The sequence below is a fragment of the Neofelis nebulosa genome, chromosome 1, assembly GCF_028018385.1.
Source record: "Neofelis nebulosa isolate mNeoNeb1 chromosome 1, mNeoNeb1.pri, whole genome shotgun sequence".
In the NCBI taxonomy this organism is placed as follows: domain Eukaryota; kingdom Metazoa; phylum Chordata; class Mammalia; order Carnivora; family Felidae; genus Neofelis; species Neofelis nebulosa.
Window position 1 is genome coordinate 125,788,846 of NC_080782.1, and position 17,241 is coordinate 125,806,086.

The 17,241-nt window shown below is 39.5% G+C and overlaps 1 pseudogene; it reads right to left on the reverse strand.

The window, feature by feature from the left end:
- Nucleotides 1–550: 550 nt before the first annotated feature.
- On the reverse strand, nucleotides 551–1,197 carry LOC131518999 (high mobility group protein B1-like; annotated as a pseudogene).
- Nucleotides 1,198–17,241: the final 16,044 nt, after the last annotated feature.

The following is a 17,241-nucleotide window of genomic DNA, read 5'->3' on the forward strand; positions in this document are numbered from 1 at the left end:
GTTTTAACTATACAAAAGAAGATACTGTACAGTTTATTTTTAGAGATAGCACGCAAGCCATGGAGAGGGGCAGAGGAAGAGAGAGAGAGAGGGGGGAGGGAGAGAGAGAACGTTAAACAAACTCCACACTCAGCACAGAGGGCTGGATCCCATCACCCTGGGATCATGACCTAAGCCAAAATCAAGAGTTGGATACTTAACCAGCTGAGCCACCCAGGCACCCTGAAACTGTACATTTTAATTTTTTTTAATGTTTATTTTTGAGAAAAAGAGAGAGAGAGCATGAGCAGGGGAGGGCAGAGAGAGAAGGAGACACACAGAGAGAGAGAGACAGAGCATGAGCATAAGCATGAGCAGGGGAGGGGCAGGGAGACACAATCTAAATCAGGCTTCAGTCTCTGAGCTGTCAGCACAGAGCCTGATGTGGGGCTGGAACCCACTGACCACGAGATCATGACCTGAGCTTAACTGACTGAGCCACTCTGGCACCCTGAAACTGTACAGTTTAAAAACAAGTTTCATGCAGCCTTAGATTTCACCCCTTTTTCTTTCAAAGGGGTGAATTGTGTACAGGGAGTTTAAATACTTTACAGACAAGAACAAAAGTAGTACCAACATATTCATTATCATCCTCTTCGTCCTTTCCATCTTTCTTCTCTTCCTTCTTTTTCTTGTTTTCAGCCTTGATGACTTTTTTGTTTTGCCACATAGGCTTGTTTTCATATTTTGGTATTGCAGCAATCTGATTTATGTAATTTTCCTCAGCTTAGCAGCCTTCTTTTCCTAAGACTGCTTGTGCTCTGCAGCCGTGTTACTCTACATCTCTCCCTGTTTCTTTGCAGCATCACTAATGCATAGGCCAGGGTGTTCTCCTTGGATTTGGGCCAGTACTCAAAAACAAAAAGACTGAAGGTGATTTCTTCAGTACATTGGGATCCTTGACCTTCATTTTGTTTCCCCTTTTGGAGGAATGTAGGTTTTCATTTCTTTTATAACTGCCTTGTCTGTATTTGCCATATCTTCAAAGTTACCTTTCTCTTTATCACACATGGTCTTCCACATCTCTGAGTGCTTTTGTAAAACTGAGAAGGTGACTGAAGCATCTGGTTGCTTCATGTGTTCCTCCTGGCAAGTTTGCACAAAGAGTACATATAATGACATTTTGCTTCTCAGCCTCTTAGGATCTTCTTTGCCCATGTTTAGTTTAGTTTTTTTTTTTTTTTTTTTCCCAGTGTGACACAGAGTCACACATTGCCCATCTGGTTCTTACTCGCCCTAGTCCTGTCTCTATAGAGCTCAGAGTACTGCAATAGCTGTCAGTTTATGGTATGATTTTGACAATGATGTAACATTAAGTAATAGGAGACTGATAAAAGATGTTGCTGTATTATTATTATTTTTTAAGTTGGAGAAGTAAGACGTGGAATTTATTTTTAAATTAAGCTTTGTATGGGGCTTGAACTCATGACCCTGAGATCAAGAGTCATATGCCTGGGATGCCCGGATGGCTCAGACTGTGAAGTGTTTGACTTCGGCTCAGGTCATAATCTCATGGTTCCTGAGTTAGTTCTTCACCTGAGGCTCTCTGCTGTCAGCACAGAGCCCACTTTGGATCCACTGTCCCCTTCTCTCTCTGCCCCTCTCCTCCTCATGCATGCACATTCTCTCTCTCCCTCAAAAATTATAAAATGAATGTTTTGGTTTTTTTTTTAAAAAGGTCACATGCTCTACCAAATGACCAGCCAGACGCCCCAAGACAGAATTGTAGTTATGATATTTTCCTAAGCATATATCCTATATGTAGATGCATAATTAATACACATTTCAGACAGTTTAGTTCAAAAAGTTTAAATAAATAATCATTTTGTATAATTAAAATAGAACCAGATTATGATTTTAACCAATCACTTATATATAACTATTTCCTCAACAAGTGCCTTCCAAGGATTACCAGAGAGTAGGGTAACAATTCATCTTTGTTTGCCTAGGATTTTGCTGGTTGTATAACTGAAAGTTGTGCATCCTGGAGCTTTCTTAGTCCTGAGCAAAATGGAATGCTTGGTCACTCTACCAAATAGTCCTTAGGTTAGTATTTCCCAGTTATGTTTTTGTGATAAGGTACTAGTTTCAAAAGAAAATGTAAAATTCTCACTTCTTAAATTTTTAAAAATTTGTTTATTTTAGTAATCTCTACATCCAACATGGGGCTCAAATTCATGACCCTGAGATCAAGAACTGCATGTTCTACTGGCTGAGCCAGCCAGGCACTTCTCAATTCTTTAATTTTAATTTACTCAAAAACAAACGAACAAATAGGTTGTAAAGCACTTTATTAACAGATTTTTAACCTGACCTAATCTCTTCAAAAAGTCAATGTCATTATTAAACAAAAAGTGGAAATGTGGAAGAACTTCTACATTAAGAGACTAAAGAGACCTCTAAAATTAAAGCATCTAACTAAAAGCAACCAAAAAGCATCCTAACCAAATGTCACGAGATAGTGACTTGATCCTGGTTTTAAAAAGGGGAGTGCCTGGGTGCCTCAGTTGGTTATACATCCGACTTTGGCTCAGGTCATGATCTCATGGTTCATGAGTTTGAGCCCTGCATTGCTGTTGTCAGCTCAGAACCCGCTTCAGATTGTCTGTCCCCATCTCTCTCTGCCCCTCCCTTGCTTGTGTTCTCTCTTTCTGTCTCGAAAATACACACACACACACACACACACACACGGCACCTGGGTAGTTCAGTTGGTTAAGTGTCCAACTTTTCATTTCAGCTCAGATCATGATCGCATGGTTCATGGGTTAGAGCTCCACACCAGGCTCTGCACTGGCAAGTGTGAAGCCTGCTTGGGATTCTCTTTCTCTCTCTCTGCCCAACTCCCCCCTCCCCCCCGCCCAGTTTGTGCTCTCTCTCTTTCAAAATAAATAATAAATAAACTTTAGAATATATATATAAGATCCTTGGGGGCACCTAGGTGACTTAGTTGACTAAGTGGCTCTTGGTTTTGGCCTAGGTCATGATCTCATGGTTCATGTCTTTGAGCCCCACGTTGGGCTCAGTGCTGATGGTGCAGAGCCTGCTTGGGATACTCTCTCCTTCTCTTTTTGCCCCTCCCCTGCTCATGCTCTCTCTCTCTCAAAATAAATAAACTTAAAAAAAATCTTGGGGCTTCTGGGTGGTTCAGTCATTAAACTTCCAACTTCAGCTCAGGTTGTGATCTCATGGTTTTTGAGTTCAAGCCCCGCATTGGGCTCTGGGCTTCCAGCTCAGAGCCTGGAGCCTGCTTTGGATTCTTTATCTCCCTTTCTCTCTGCCCCTCCCCCAATTGCACTCAGTCTCAAAAATAAATAAACATTAAAAAAAAAAAACTTTAAAAAATCTTTAGAGGACAATTAAGGACATTTAGCTATGGATTAAATATTAGGTGGTAATGGGGCGCCTGGGTGGCGCAGTCGGTTAAGCGTCCGACTTCAGCCAGGTCACGATCTCGCGGTCTGTGAGTTCGAGCCCCGCGTCAGGCTCTGGGCTGATGGCTCGGAGCCTGGAGCCTGTTTCCAATTCTGTGTCTCCCTCTCTCTCTGCCCCTCCCCCGTTCATGCTCTGTCTCTGTCTGTCCCAAAAAAAAAATAAATTAAAAAAAAAAAAAAAAAAAAAATATTAGGTGGTAATAAGGAATAATTGCTAAATTTCATAGGGTCAAAATGGTATGATCATAAAAGGAGAATGTAATTATTTTTAGATCATGCATTCTGAAATATTTAGGATAAAGTTTTTGATGTTTGCAATTTATTTTCAAATGGTTTGTCAAGAAAATATTTTTATACATTTTTGATAAAACAAAGTTAGCAAAATAATTTAACAATTATTCAGTCTAGGTGGTAGGCACCCTAGTGTTCATTGTACTGTTCTTTCAACTTTTCTGTGCTTTAAAACTATTCATAAATAAAGTTGGGGAAAAAAGGAGAAAAGATCTGTCATCACCATAATCTAGTAAGTTTTTCACATCATTGATAGGGAGACATTCAGATGTTACATGCCTCTTTTTTTTTTATTTAGTTTTTATTTTTTTTAATGTTTTTTTATTTTTGAGAGAGAGAGAGAGACAGAGTACAGGTGGGGCAGAGAGAGAAAGGGAGACACAGAATCCACAAAGCAGTCTGCAGTCTCTGAGCTGTCAGCACAGAGGCTGACTGAAGGCTCAAACTCCTGAACCACAAGAATGACCTGAGCCCAAGTCGGACACTTAACCATCTGAGCCACATAGGCGCCCTAAGATGTTGTATACCTCTTGATACAAAATGAAAGATACTAGTCATCTATGATGTGTTCTAGCCAAATGTAAGTACCTTAAGATTATTTTAAAGATTTTATTTTTTAACTAATCTCTACATACAACATGGGGCTTGAACTTACAGCCCTGAGATCAAGAGCTGCATGCTTGGGGTGCCTTGGGTGGCTCAGTTGGTTAAGTATCCAACTTAGACTCAGGTCATGGTCTCATGGTTCATGAATTCAAACCCCACATTGGGCTCTGTGCCTACAGCTTAGAGCTTTGGGGCCTGCCTCAGATTCTGTGTCTGCCTCTCTTTCTGACCCTCCCTAGCTTGCACTCTGCCTCTCTCTCTCTCTCTCTCTCTCTCTCTCTCAAAAATAAACTTAAAAAAAAAAAAAAAAGCAACTAGAGAGGTACCTGGCTGGCTCATTCGGTGGAGCATGCAAGTCTTAATCTTGGAGTTGTGAGCTCAAGCCCGACATTAGGTATAGAAATTGTTTAAAAATAAAATCTTTAAAAAAAAATTTAAGAAGCACCTAGAAAAATTTGGAAGATGGGATGTTTGGCAGGACAGCTGCCCCCATCTTCTTCACACATTGGTGTCATGAGAAAAGGGATTACTTTAGATTAAAAGAGACTTAAGATACATAATCAGAATCAATTCTTGTTTCTAGATTGGACCCGGGTTTAGACAGACAAGGGGCAAAGGATCTTTTTGAAGAGACAACTGGGAAGATTTGAATTCAGACTGAGTATTAGATGAGATGAAAATGTATTATCTTGTAAGGTAAAGATTGTTAACCCAAAAGAACACATTACAAAGCAGTATGCACAATGTGATCCTACTTTGATGAAAAAAATACATATAAGCATATACATGTAGAATATGATGTGGAAGGATACCCACTTATTATATATCTTATTATTATAAAATGTCTGGAAGGTGGGAAGAAGCTGTTTTATTTTTTTTTAGTTTTTGCTTAGTTGTATTTTCAGTACAATTCCAGTTGCATTTCTCCAGTGTTCATGTTACTGCTTTTGTAATTTTTTCTAAGGTTGAGAAAGATAAACATCTTAATAGATGTCAACATTAAAATTGTTGGCAACATTTCTTTATTAATAGACTTTCTATGGGCAAGATGTTTTACAAGTTCTTAGTGCTGGCGTATATCTGAATTTTTGGATGTATTCCTCCTGAGACTAATATGCCTGCTGTATTCAAAACACCTTTAGCATCAGTGTTGGGAAGACCAACCAAAATCTTAATAACAAAGGTAAGTAATAGATTGTTGTATTTTGAGCAATGGACAAGAGCACATAGGAAAAAGCAAATTTTACAATCAGAGTCCAGTGTGACAGCTTCAGGAGGTCATTTCCACCACAAGAGATTCCTCTTGTGGAAAAGAGAGGCAGCATTGTATATGGCAGAAAAATTGCATTGTAGAAGTCAGCTCCAGTCTTCTGTTTTTTAAAAATGGGGCATTGGGGTGAGAGAAAACAGACTAATCTGAGATGTATTTGGGAGATCGGATAGACAAAAATACATGCACATGGAAACATTTATAGTTAGCCACAGGATTCCTTAATTTTAGGTTATTATTTCATGGGCCATATTGCAAAGGGTAGCGTAAGGTGAATAGGAAAACAAGAAGACCGCCTTCTTGTTTACTTCCTGGATCATTGGAGAAGGGAGTAGACCACTTTCTGACCAACCTTTTATGTAGTACCAGAGTACTGTGCCCACACAGGTCATCGTTAAGTGCTTTAATGCATCTCTCTCACACTGAATGATAGTGTCGTATCCTTATTAATCAAGATAGATCACTTCAATTCAGTTCCTTTCTCCAGGACTCTGAGACCAAAGAAAGCAAGCAAGCATGTAATTCTGTTATGATTTGGAACTAAATGGTTCAGATGTTTCTTTACTTCTGTAGAAGTTTAGATACAGGATAACATCTAGAAGCTTCCCGTGCCTGTTACCAGTCTTCTTATACTTAGCCAGGAAACATGGCATAACATGTCTAACCTGGGCATATCTTCTCAGCATATGTTTGGGGGGTTTTGAAGGGTAGAATATTGCTTGAAGAAGAGAGCTCCCGGCAGTAGTGCATATGCCCTGGCAGAAGAGTGCTACAGATTACCTTGATTTGAAAGTGTCACAAATACTTTTGAGAAGTGTTTACCTAGCTCGGAAATACTACTACTGCTTTTATGGAGCTCTTTATAAGAGCTATTTAAATTAAGCTTTGATTTAATTCAGAGATGGCCCAATTCTTTGTTTGCTATTTCTCTCACTTCAGATGCTTTGCCTGGAAAGGCAAAACGCTTTTCCTTAGTCCCCTAACAGCAGTCCCTGTCCTAACTTTATTCCTTTCATTTTAGATCCATAATTGCTTTCCAAAAGCCCTGTCAGACTTAGGAGAAACTTTAACAGAATTTACTTCTAAAGGTAGAATCCGGTGATTTCCGGCAATTTGAGATAGTGTGAGTTTGCTTTCTCCTACCTCACCAAAGGACATGACTAAATGAGGAGCTTTGTGGAGCAGTCGTGCATGGCTTTCCTATTAAATTAGACCCTTGAGTCCACTAGACTAGGATAACTAAATAAAATGATATTGTCTGTTCCTTTCCTGCTTCCAAGGTGACCCAAAAAGTTCTCTCCCATCCAAATCAAGGGTTGATGACATTGCTTTGATTGATACCTTTTGTCCCCAAACCAAATTGTTTTTTATAGCTCACCCCCTGCTGGCACTTTCCAAAGTGCCACTGCCATCAGCTCCAGAGGGAGCCCCTTCCTCAGGCTTCCTGGCCAGCAGCTGCACTGTGATGGCCAGTAACACCGAATGGGAGGAGAAAGCAGCTTGCAGACAAATGGGCAGCTAATCTGACCGACAGCCCCATCACTAGAACCATAAAAAACTTCTTTTTCCCCTGCCCCTCCCCCACTTGCCTCATCTGCATTTCTTAGCTGAAGTGGGTGGAATGCCTCTTGGAAGAATTATAGCTTCAATATTGTTTATCAAATCAACCTCAATTTTTTTTTTCCTTTTTTCTTTCTTAAACCAATTCTCTTTATTGGGCCCAATATTGTCAAATCACTACAGACCTTATAGATATTAAAAGGACAATAAGGGAATATTATGAATAACTTTATGCCAATAAGTTTGACAAATTAGATGAAATAGACAAAGCCCCTAAAAGACACGGATTATCAACAATGTGTCTGTCACCTGAACTATAGTTTCTAGATCCTTCTTTAAACTTTCTGTTACTACTCTCTGTGTTCAGCTTTTTATTTTGAAGCAGCCATTCAGAGCTTACTTAATTAGCATTCTCAATTCTTCTGGGATCTGGTTACTTTTCAGCACAAGTTTTGTAATTGTGTGATAGAGGGGTTAAACTATTGTATGAGAATAAGCATCTCAGGGGTTAATAAGTCTTATCTTAAGATTCTAAAACCCTGATCCTTCTGGGTGGCCTTTATGTTGAGGCCAGAATGACAGCCTCTCTGGACTTTATCTAGTGTCTCTGGTCCTTGCAATGTGAGAACATTTCAAGGAGTCGTTAACATATATATGTGGTTAGAGCCTCTTGCACCATAAAATGGTTAGACAAGGACCAATATAAAACAGTCAGTCTACAATGAAGCTGAGGCCTTGAAAACAAGCACATCCTTTTCAGTGGTACTTGCTTTTTTATAATGTGTCATTTAGCAAATGGACTGTGAAGAATTAGTCATGCCAGACTTCTAGCCATCTGATGACTGGCTGTAGACTAAATATCCCAGTTGAAAATCTTTAGGCTTTAAAGCTTCAGTCTTTCCTTTCAAAGTTCAATTGAAATAAAATACTACATCTGATAGGACTCCCAAGTTCTAGTCTAGTTTAACTTGTTTGCACCTTTCAGAGATGCAAGTTCAGCACACAAATGGCAAACTTTTATGAGTTCCTTCATGCCTCTCAGGAGTGTAAGAAAATGAAATTTTGAAACCATTGTTACCTTTGTGCTGAGAAATACAATACTAGAGTTAGGTAAAAATGTAATATTATTAAGGTATTATCTCATCGGCCAAATCACCATGTTACATCCCCCTTTCTATTGTGAATATGATAGGTCCAAGCCTGAATTCACTATTGTGTATGGAAAGCCAGACCTTTTCTTGAGATTCCCAGAGGTCTGGATACCCCTACCTGCCTTCTTCTCTCAGCTCTTTCAATAGTTACCTGACTCTCAGGGCCTGACTGTAGGCTCTCCTAAGCCACCTGGCTGGCCTTTTCCCTGGACTCCACACCCTTGCATCTTCTTTTACTTTTCTTACTGTCACAGCTCCATTCTTAAAGTCTCTTCATTTTTTTCTTGATCATCATTTCCTTTTATCTTTACCAGTGAGTTTGGTATTCCTGACCTCAACATAAGCTGCTATAAAAGTTTGGGTTTGTTGGTTAAATCTCAATAAAACTGAAAAAGATAAAGATTTTTTGAAGTTATGAAGCACATCACAGACTAAAGTGCTTAAAAACATTATGCTATCATACTTTGTTACTGTTCTAGTTGGCCTGGGGACTCAAGTTGAATAGACACTGCCCATGATGAAAATAGGTTTCCTTCTTCCATTGAGTAGCTAGGTTTGACATTCATTCTATTTTGTGACAACAAGTATTTGTTGAGTATCTCATGTATGCCTAATGCGTTAAAAATAGTATCATATTTGTTGGTCTGGTATTCAGAGCTCTCACAGACTGGCCAGTGCTTGTCTTTCCAACTTTATCACACCAGAACTTGCCCTTATGAACACTGCTCTAGCTAGAGTGGTCTAGTGGCTCATTCCTAATTGTGTTCATTTGCTGAAGCCAGTCTCTTCCTTTACTCCTGCATCCCCACATCACAAATACTGGATGACTCTCCTACTCTTTTATGGTTATGCAATTCCTAGTTTAGAAGGCAATTTCCTAGAATTTTGCTCTAAAATATGCTTGCTTCTTGTGCCTGTGAAATACTCATGCTTAATTTCTGACTTCTCTGGCACTTAATAATATACTCCGTAGACATAATATAGTGGGTAATATGGTCAAATGGTTTAGCATTTGGCTTTTGGAAATAGTAAAGCAGTTTTGTATCATAACTCCATGACTTCCTAGTTCTGTGACCATGGAGGAGTTGCTTAGTCTCTAAGACTGTTGCCTCATCTGTAAATTGAGGATAATGATAGTATTGACCTGACAGGTTGTTGTAAGAATTAAATGTGATATGTAAAAGCACCCAACAGTACCTTGGAGGCACAGAGTAAGCACTTAGTCAATGTTAGCTATCATTATTTGCCTCATGTATTTTATTATTGTTTTTAATTATGAATTTTTTTCTTAAGTAAACTCTAGCCCCAATGTTGGGCTTGAACTCATGATCCCAAGATCAAGAGTCACATGCTCCACTAGAATGAGCCAGCCAGATGCCCCTACCTCCTATATTTTTAACTCATTTATATACGGATTATGTTCCCACCATTAATGGAAGAACTTTCTCCTATTACCTATTACATGCCAAACGCTATACTAAGCACTTTTATTATTTAACTCTCACAACAATCTTGAGTTTAAAATGATGGATCTCAGGGTGCTTGGATGGCTCAGTAGGTTAAGTGTCCAACTCTTGGTTTCAATTCAGGTTTGTGGGTTCGAGCCCCACATCAGTCTCCATGTTGACAATGTGGGGCCTGCTTGGGATTCACTCTTTCTCTACTTCCCTCTCCCCCACCCCCACTCTCTCTCCCTCTCTCAAAATAAATTTCTTAAGAAATTCTTAAGAAATTTCTTTAAAAAATTTCTTTTAGGGGCGCCTGGGTGGCTCAGTCAGTTAAGCGTCCGACTTCAGCTCAGGTCACGATCTCACTGTCCGTGAGTTCGAGCCCCGCGTCGGGCTCTGGGCTGATGGCTCAGAGCCTGGAGCATGCTTCCGATTCTGTGTCTCCCTCTCTCTCTGCCCCTCCCCCGTTCATGCTCTGTCTCTCTCTGTCTCAAAAATAAATAAACGTTAAAAAAAAAAAGGGGCGCCTGGGTGGCGCAGTCGGTTAGGCGTCCGACTTCAGCCAGGTCACGATCTCGCGGTCCGTGAGTTCGAGCCCCGCGTCAGGCTCTGGGCTGATGGCTCGGAGCCTGGAGCCTGTTTCCAATTCTGTGTCTCCCTCTCTCTCTGCCCCTCCCCCATTCATGGTCTGTCTCTCTCTGTCCCAAAAATAAATAAAAAACGTTGAAAAAAAAATTAAAAAAAAAATAAAATAAAATAAAAATAAAAATAAAAATAAATTTCTTTTAAATGATTGGGTCTAGAGGCCATATCTAGGAATTATAAGAGCTACAGTTTTTAACCTAGTTACATTTGGCTCAAAAGCCGTTCCATGACTTCATGGTGTTTTTTTCACAGACCTAGAAAACCTTGTTTTTTTCATAGGTCCTGCTAAGTGTTGTGTACAGACCAAGTTCATTCATTTAATGGACTTATTTTGTATAAATCAGTGGAGTGGAACTTGGAGCTTTCCTACATTTATGCTATTGCTTTTGGGGGCCGATAATCACAGTTTTGTTTCCTTTATCACAAATGAAATGCCTCCAAATCCCTTTTCATTTTCCATATTACTAAAGGCATTCATGCCTTTATTTACATTTAACCACCACTTGTCCTTGCTTAGCTTTACCAGTGAATATTAAACTACATAATACAACCCCTTCATTTATAGTTGAAGCAGGGTAGCTGACAGACATGCCCAAGGTCACACATCAAGCTAATGGCTGATGAGCCAGGTTCCTGGATCACATCCAGAGTGCTACTTACTATGCAAGGAGCCCCTTGAGAAGAAGCACTTTTGAAAAGACTGGTATCATAAGCTGTTAACAGCCTCCACCTGCAGTCTTTTTTGTGGCATTAATTTAACAGTAAACCTTTTAAAAAATATAATATACAAATAAGCTGCCTTCAGCACAAAATTCAAATTATTGAAATCTAATCATAAGACCATATGTACTTGAAGAACATCTTACTATTGCTGTTTTACAGGCTATAAGCTTCTAGAAACCAAAGGGAGTTCTAATTTATTCTGTATGGCAATTGGCATGAGACATCACATGAAGTCCAGACTGTCAGGATAGAGAAACTTAGGGGCTCAGAATAGAATTTTAGAATTCCGAAAAAGTTTTGTGCATATCTAATGCATTTGAATCCAGTCCCATTCTTTTTATAGTAACGATTTTGAAGCTCAGGAAGTGATTTGCATGGCATTATAGTAAAATCTGTGGCAAAATCAGCAACACTTTTCCAATAATGCCCAATTGCATTCCTTGATTACTTGAAAATTAAAATTAAATTGTGTCGATATCACAAAAATAGCAGGAATAAATACTTTTGGAGAAATATAACCTTTAGGGAACTAAAATCAAACATTACCTTAATCTCCCTTGAAATGTGAACCGCCATATTATGTAGGCAACTTCACTGCATATACAGATTTTCCTGGCTTTTCAACAGTCCTTATGTGTTACTGGCAGAATTATTTTTTTCACCAGAAACATCAGAATTCAGAAAGAGAGAAAAAGGGAATTATCTCAGCTAAATGGGAACTTTGAACATCTCCAAATTGTGAGCTATTCTAAAGTGGCCTCAGTTTTTAACAACTTCTGATCATGGAGAGGAATCGGGATGGGTTTGGGTCATCCTCTAGGAAAATCAACAATTCTTTTCTAGTATTTTAGCCATAGAGGCAACAAAAATATGTGGCTGTTCAATATAGCTTTAACAGTATTTTTATCTTCAGTGTTTTCTTTAGGTTGTGGGTTATGTGTGTACACCTATTAGAGACCAGGATTCAAGAGAAATTTTGTATTGTCAAATTTTTGAGACAATTTCATTCTTCCCAGTTTGTGCTCATATAGATTCAGGTCACACTTTTTTCTTTGGTACAGTACTACCCAGCCTGGGTCTAAAATCAGACTGAGAAGGAGAATTATATGACAGTGGGGAACCACATCCATACCTTAAGCCCAGCCCTGTCCTTCAAACTCTGGAGATTATTCAGAGTCAACCCCAGGACACTAGTGAGTGTGGGAAGCTCTTGGAGAGGTGAGGAGTGGGAGGATACCAGGGACCTGAAAGATCTTATGAAGTTTCCTGCCAAGCTGGCCTAGGATTAACCCATCATTTCCCAGCCAGAGTTATCCCAGCTGTCTTGCTTTCCTGGGGCCTCTCATGTTAATCTATGGAATTGACCAACTGAGTTTGACCGTGACTGGCTTTGTTTTGCAAAACAAAATTGGTAAGGCAGGCCTCATGCTGACTGACTGAATGGTGTCATCAACTCAATTCAAGGGGTGCCACAAAAGCAAGGAAATGAAACTTCAATTTCCTCCTCATGTTAAATGATAGCTTATCATACTGATTATGACCCTTATGCAGCTCAGGGCAAAGTATTTTATTGCTTTTGTTGTGAACAGCAATAAACCACTCTCATCTTCCACATTTTCCTCCAACTCCTACCCCCACCCCACACCTGATTAAGGCTCATCCAAAAGGACTGTTCTTTTTTGTCAATGGTCTGAAAACCAAAGCCTTCTTATTTTTACACCCCCCCCCCCCCAACCCCGCAACCTGTCAGGATTTTACCTTTATTCTAGGAGGCCCAAGATTTGCTTTAAAACAGAAACAAACAACCAAAGAGAGGTGGGGAAAAAACCCTTCTGGCTTCAGAGCACCCTTGTAATATCCAGCTCCTCTCACTTGAATGAGCTTTGCTTAGGTTCTGGATCAGGCAGACATTTGTTGTCTTCCCTGTGTTCACACTGCCCCTGTATATATACTTCCACTGGAATACTTCTATATAACACATTTTTATGGGCACAATTGTGCTTTCCTTCTGGATTGGAAAGGGCTATGTCTCTTCATCTTTGTGCCCCTGACCCATAGAAGGCATTCACTGAATGAACAGATTGATAGATGCCAACCCACAAAGTTCAGCTCATCTATTTCCCTACCTGCCAACAAGTCTGTACCTGTCTGTTCCCAGATTGCAAAAGAGGTCCAGTTGCTTAGCTTCCTCATTAGGCACTTGTGGACATCAGTGGGAGAAGTGTGGTGTTTCTTTGGACTTGAACCTGTACTCTCTTCCCTTCACCTCCTCCTTTTTGTAGAAGTCTCATTTATTCCCATGGCTTCAAAACTGTATGTGTATGATTCCTAAATTTACATCTCCATCTCAAATATCTTCTCTAATTTAGTCAGCTTTCCCAGATTTAATAACCAATTGTCTGCCTGATATCTCCACTTGAATGTCTCAGAATATTTTCAAAGTTTGCATGCTTAAAATGGAGCTCTTTGCAATTCATTTTTATTTTTTTATGTATGCCCTATGTCCAACGTGGGGCTTGAACTAATGACTCTAGGATCAAGAGTCCTGTGCTGTACTGACTGAGTTTAAAAGGAACTCTTTGGGTTCTTAGCTGGCTCAGTCAGTACAGCATGTGACTCTTGATCTCAGGGCTATGAGTTCAAGCCTCACGTTGGGCATGGAGCCTACATAAAATAAAATAAGGTAAAATAAAACTCTTGATTCCCATCTTCCCATTAGCCCTAATGTCTTCCTCTCTCATTTTGCTGATGTCCATAAGTGGCATCATCTGCCACTCACTAAAGCTAGAAAACCAGAAGTTTTCCTAGATCCCTCCTCTTTTCTCACCCACCACATCCAGTGCTTCAGCAAATTTTATTGGTTCTACTTCATTTGTACATACTTCTCATTTTTCCTGTTCTCTCTAGTCGCACTGGCCCTACCTTATTCCAAGCTACCATCAGCTCTTGCCTGGCCTAATATATAATTGCCCTTTTGTCTTCAGGATTCCATGCTTGTCTCTCTCCAGTCCATTTTCCATATGAGCCAGTATGAGTTTTCTTACAAAGTAAATAGGATCCAATCAGTACCCCACTTAAAATCTTTTAGTGGCTTCCCATTTCTCTGAAGTAAAATTCAGACTTTTTTACTGTGACCCACTGGATCTTGGATGATCTGACCTCTGCCTGCTTCTCTAAGTTCACCTCATGCCACCACATACAAACCATGCTCTAGTCACATCAAGCTTTTATCAACTCCTAGAATTTTTCAAGCTCTTTTCTGCTTTGGGCTTTATTGCTTTCTTTAATTTTTTTTTAAGTTTATTTATTTATTATTTTGAGAGAGCAAGAGAGAGCGGGTGGGGGAAGGGCAGAGAGAGACGGAAAGAAAGAGAATCCCAAGCAGTCTACACACTGTCAGCCTGGAGCCTGACGCAGAGCTCAATCCCACAAACTGTGAGATCATGACCTGAGCCGAAGTCAGACGCTTAACCAACAGAGCCATGCAGGCACCCTCCCCTTTTATTATTTTAAATTTCAGAGAGAGAGAGAATGAGAGAGAATATTAAACAGGCTCCACACCCAGTGTGAAGCTTGATGCAGGGCTTGACCGCATGACCCTGGATTATGACCTGAGCCGAAATCAAGAGTCAGAATCCCAACCAACTGAGCCACCTAGAAGCCCCAGGACTTTATTGTTTATAACACTTCTTTCTAGAATATGCTTTCCTGAAGCTTTTATAATTGGATCCTGTTCATCTGAGTATCAGCCTAAATGTCAACTCACAGAGAGCCTTCTCTGACCACTTTATCTAAAGATGTTGCTGCCTTATAACAATCATAATTATTTCTATCTCAGTGTGTGATAATTTAATTTTTTATTTGCTCATTGTATATGTTCTCATTAGAATGCCAGTTCCATGAGGGCAGAGAGAGACCTGTCAGTGTCATGAACTTCTGTATCACCTGCATTTGTTCTATGCCTATAAAAGAGTAGGTGCTCAGTAAATATTTATTAAATGAATGAATGAATGAAATAGGTTATAAATAGGATCAGTGTATAACCATCATCAAGACAGGAAACTTTTCAGTGTGAAAGGAAGCACAATTACATTTATACTTGGGACAATAGGCATAAATCATAAAGCAATAAAAAGAGCACTAGAGTTTCCAGAAATAAGTCCAAAGTACTCTGAAGTATCCTACAACAATTTTTTTCAAGTTTATTTATTTATTTATTTATTTATTTATTTATTTTTTAGTAATCTGTACACCGAATGTGTGGCTCAAAATCATGACCCCAAGATCGGGAGTTGCGTGCTCTTACAACTGAGTCAACAAGGCATCCCTGTGCCTTACAATATTTTTATATGGGTAAAGCCAAGTTAAAATGAGTACTATAGAAAGGAACATGCAGTGAAGAGTAGGGAATGGACTGACCTTTTCCTTCTTCTTGGGCTTAAGTGGTAAGGGTGTGTTTGGGAACCTCATATGTTCTTCTCTTTTCTTCTTCTTTTTTTCTTTAGTGTTTATTTTTTTATTTTGAGAGAGAGAGAGAGAGAAAGAGAGAGAGTGCGAGCAGGGGAGAGACAGAGAGGAGAGAGGGAATCCTAAGCAGGCTTTGCACTGTCAGTGCCAAGCCCAATGCGGGGCTTGATCCCATGAACCACAAGATCATGACCTAACCCCAAATCAAGAGTCAGAAGCCTAACTGACTGTGCCACCCAGGCACCCCTCTTTTCTTCTTGTTATTAAAAAAAATTTTTAATTTCACATAGCACACCCAAGCCCTCGCCCATCAGTTACCTATCTGAGTTATTACCCCACTAGTTAGTTTTGAGAATAGTATGGATCCACCCCAGAGCAAAAGACCTAGGGTTTGCTTGAACTTGGAATTAGGAGACATGAGATCTATCTTCATCTTGACTTTTACCTATAGGCAAATAACTGTGAACAAATTACTTTCCTCTTTTGCAAGGTGAGAGGGTTCTAGGAGATGACTTAGGTCTCCTTTCTCTGAGATTCCATGAACTATTTAATGTCAGGAGAACAGTAATCACCCACCACATGCAAAGTGTTGTGAGAGTCTTACAGAGGCACTGAGAGGTGGTAACATGGTTCTACCTCCAAGGAGGAGATTTGTCAGCCCTCTTGTTGAGACATAGAAAAAGACATAATGCCTAGATATCATAGGTAGCGATATTTAGATTCTATCAAATAATTGGCAGGCAATTTCAAAGAGCAGCTAATAAACCTTAAGGACAGAGTATTTGGAGAGGGAGAGTAAATAGTTAGGGCAAAAGTATTTCAGGGAGAAAGAAGATGGTCTCCAGTGGGACACAGAAGTTGCATGGGAATGCTATATGTGAGGAACTGTCATGACTTGGTCTGGCTGGAGCTGAGGAAGCAAAGGATAAAATTGGAAAAGCAAGTTAGGAGCAGTTAACCTGTAGGAAGGGCAGTGGCTTGGAAAAAGAAGGGAGTAAAGCTGATTATTCACTTTCTGATCTATTTACTTCTAAATTGTTTGAATTTTTGAATTTTTTCATCAAAAACATATTTTTTATGAGAATGTATGTATAGAAAAAATTTGTTTACTGTGGGATATTGTCTAGTTTAGGACACTTCAAACGTAGGCCAAAGAACTGGGATTTTATTCTCTAGGACATTGCATGTTTCTTTTTTTAAAAAAGGTTTAAAAATTTTATTTCAAGTACAATCTATGTTCCAACGTGGGACTTGAACTCCCAACCCCAAGATCAAGAGTTGCATGCTCTACCAACTGAGCCAGCCAGGTGTCCTTGTTTGTTTTGTTTTTTGATCAAATGATGATGAACTGAATGTAGTATATTAGTAAGATAAATGTGGTAACAATGAGTTAAATAGAGAGTTGAGAAGCAAGATACAAATTATTGAGTGCAAAATTCATCTACACAGTACAAGTGTTAGTCCACTGGAGGCAAAGGCAATGAAGAGAAGGGAATAGATTTGGAAGGCAAACCAAAGGAAGATGATTAAGTATGAAAAGTTGAGTCTGGGAAGATTCAGGAATAATCCTCAGTCCCTCAAAGTTTCCTTATACCACTTGACAGAAACAG